A 3,668-nucleotide genomic window follows, 5' to 3' on the forward strand; every position below is an offset into this window, starting at 1 on the left:
CATAACCCATATATTGGTCACATTATAAGTCAAGTCCAAAGGCATAATCGATACTGCTGCATGTTTATGGGATCGATAACATATTTGCCGATTATTTAGTCATCGCCGACAAGTCGTATCGATTCGACAAACTGTATGATTCATTACAAACACCGACATTCCGTCCGGAATAACTGATAGTCTGTAAAGGGCATTATAGCAATACATTGCCGAGGTTATCCATGTAGCTTCGATGGATCTCGTGATTAGTCGTGAGTGCTACAGCGACAGTATCCTCATGAATTCTATTCAAACCTAACTGGTCTGAAACCTTTCTGGTATGCGCCTGATGAAGGGGCTTTCTTTTGTAAAATAGGATCTCTCGTTCTAGATGTTTCGTGAGAGCTCCGAAAAATAGATTAACATTGCAGCTTCTCGCCGCTTCAGCAAAGTGTCATCGTGAATCCTGTTCAGACTTGTATGGAATACTGTCGTATCAGCAGGAGGCTTTTGTAACGCCGCCTGATCAAGAGGGTGTCTTTTGTAACGATGATATCAATCTCTGATAGGTAGGAATTGAGGCGGCTGCATTTGGCTGACCTTATTTGGGTCTAAACTAACCTGGTTTGTCGTGGAAGGTCTCTTTCCTCCGGTGCAATGGGCGGTGGCCGAGCTTCGAGAAAATATTATCCTTGTAGCTTCTCATGAATCCTGTTCAGACCTACCTGGTAAACCGTCTGATACGGAGGCTCTCCTTTATAACGCTGGATCTCGCGCTCTAGATGTTTCGTGAGTGTAATTGTGTTGAGTACTGTTGGAATGCCCATAGACGATGTTTGTCTGCCATAGGAGGTATCTATCCTCCAGTGCTAAAGACGGTGGTCGAGCTCCCAGATTAACCTTATTCCTCCTCATCGATTTAGCTGAGGTTATCCTTGTAGCTTCGATGGATCTCGTGATTAGTCATGAGTGCTACAGCGACAGTATCCTCATGAACCCTATTCAAACCTAACTGGTCTCAAACCTTTCTGGTATGCGCCTGATAAAGGGGATTTCTTTTGTAAAATTGGATCCCGCGTTCTACATGTTTCGTGAGTGCAATGGCGCTGTGACCTGTATGAATGTCCATAGACGATCGGTTAGTAAATAAGTGCAATATGGCCTGTCATGAGAGATGTCTTTCTTCCGGTGCTATGGGTGGGGTCGCGCTCCGACAAATAGATTAACATTGTAGCTTCTCACCGTTTCAGTAAAGTGTCTTCATGAATCCTGTTCAGACTTGTTACCATACAAGTCTGAACAGGAGGAGGCTTTTGTAACGCTGCCTGATCAAGAGGGTGTCTTTTGTAACGCTGATATCAATCACTGATAGGTAGGAATTGAGGCGGCTGCATTTGGCTGACCTTAGGTTGGTCAAAACTAACCTGGTTTGTCGTGGAAGGTCTCTTTCCACCGGTGCAATGGGCGGTAGTCGACCTCCGAGAAAATATTAACCTTGCAGCTTCTCATGAATCCTGTTCAGACCTGTCACCGCTGCAGCTACATTATCCTCATGAATCCTGTTCAGACCTACCTGGTATACTGTCTGATACGGAGGCTCTTCTTTATAACGCTGGATCTTGCGCTCTAGATGTTTCGTGAGTGTAATTGTGTTGAGTACATTCATTCCAACAGCCCATAGACGATGTAGGTCTGTCATAGGAGGTCTCTATCCTCCAGTGCTAAAGACGGTGGTCGAGCTCCCAGATTAACCTTATTGCTCCTCATCGATTTAGCTACGGTATCCTCGTGAGTACTGTGTAGGCCTGTCTGGTCAGAGACCTGTCGGGTATGATGCTTGACCACCACCGTGGTGCAATGGTTAGCATGCCCGCCTTGCATACACAAGGTCGTGGGTTCGATTCCTGCTTCGACCGACCCCCAACAAGTTTTTCAGCGGTGGATTATCCCACCTCAGTAATGCTGGTGACATTTCTGAGGGTTTCAAAGCTTCTCTAAGTGGTTTGGACTCGGCTATAAAAAGGAGATCCCTTGTCATTGAGCTTAACATGGAATCGGGCAGCACTCAGTGATAAGAGAGAAGTTCACCAATGTGGTATCACAATGGGCTGAATAGTCTAAGTGAGCCTGATACATCGGGCTGCCACCTAACCTAACCTAACCATGATGCTTGACCAGGAGATATATCGTGAGTGCTACAACTACAGTATCCTCATCAATCCTGGTAAGACCTGTCTAGTCTGAGGCATGTCTGGTATTCTGACTTATCAAAAGGATCTCTGTTGTAACTCTAAATGTCGAGCTATAGATATTTCGTATGTGCGATGGTTTTTAGTCCTGTTGGAATGTCCATAGATGATCGAATAGTAGGAAGTTCTCTTGCAATCGGCGGAGGTCGAGTTCCGAGAAAACGTACATGGGTTGTAGGTCTTAAGATCTCAGTATGGGGACAGTGAGTCCGAGTTTCGAAGGAAACTTTAAGCTCGTATGTCTCAGTGTGAGAACATTAGACACTTAGATCTCAGATTTATTACAACCGATCCGATCTCAGTAGGCCCAAAGTTCTCAGTCTGGGGCTAGTAGGTGCTAAAGGTCTCGATGTGGAAACTATATTCTTAAAAGGCTTAGAAAGGTTAGTGTCGACTCGAATTTGTCAATGTGGGACCTGCAGTCACGAAGGTCTCAGCATGGGCACTATAGACCTGGAGGCACTAAAACTATTCTCATCCAAAATCTACGAAACTATCGCTTGTTCCTCTAAAAAAAGAAACCCTCATTAACTCTACGAGTAGCGTAGAAATTCCTCAGTTTAATTTCAGACTTCATTAATGTCTGCTCCATTGCTTCTTATCTAACATCCTGAGTGTCATCAAATTAATTTCCTAGCCAGCCTTTTGGAATTATCAGTTTTTGCCTAAGTCTGAAAGGGAACTTTAAGATCATAAAGAGTGATACGGTCAAAATTTGGTCAATATAAACTTGACGTATTTCTTTCAATTTTGCATTTATAAAACCCGAACACCCCTAATTTTGAAGGTGTATGTGTGTAGAATGTTGCTCCTATTTTGATTTTGGAATTCACTTTTCAGTTGTCAAAATGCCGTCCAAGCAAGAAGAGCAGCGTATCAAAATTTTGCTCGCGCATCGCGAAAATCCGAGCTACTCGCTCGCAAAGCTGGCAAAATCGCTAAAAGTTGCCAAATCAACCGTTACAAATGTAATTAAAGTGTTTGGGGAACGTTTGTCGACAGCCAGGAAGTCTGGATCGGGGGGAAATCCAAAACCGGAAGCCGCTGAGACGACAAAGAGAGTTGCCGGTAGTTTCAAGCGAAACCCTAACCTCTCTCTCCGAGATGCCGCAAATAAGCTGGGTGTATCATCTACAACCGTTCATCGAGCCAAAAAGGTACTGACTCCAAATCGCGATGATAAACAAAATACGACGGCCAAAGCGCGATCCCGGAGGCTGTACACGACGATGCTGACGAAGTTTGACTGCGTGGTAATGGACGACGAAACCTACATCAAAGCCGACTACAAGCAGCTTCCGGGACAGGAGTTTTATACGGCAAAAGGAAGGGGAAAGGTAGTAGATATTTTCAAGCACATGAAACTGTCAAAGTTCGCAAAGAAATATCTGGTTTGGCAAGCCATCTGTACCTGTGGCTTGAAAAGCAACATTTTCATAG

This window comes from Haematobia irritans, chromosome 1 (genome assembly GCF_050003625.1).
Source record: "Haematobia irritans isolate KBUSLIRL chromosome 1, ASM5000362v1, whole genome shotgun sequence".
In the NCBI taxonomy this organism is placed as follows: Eukaryota; Metazoa; Arthropoda; class Insecta; order Diptera; family Muscidae; genus Haematobia; species Haematobia irritans.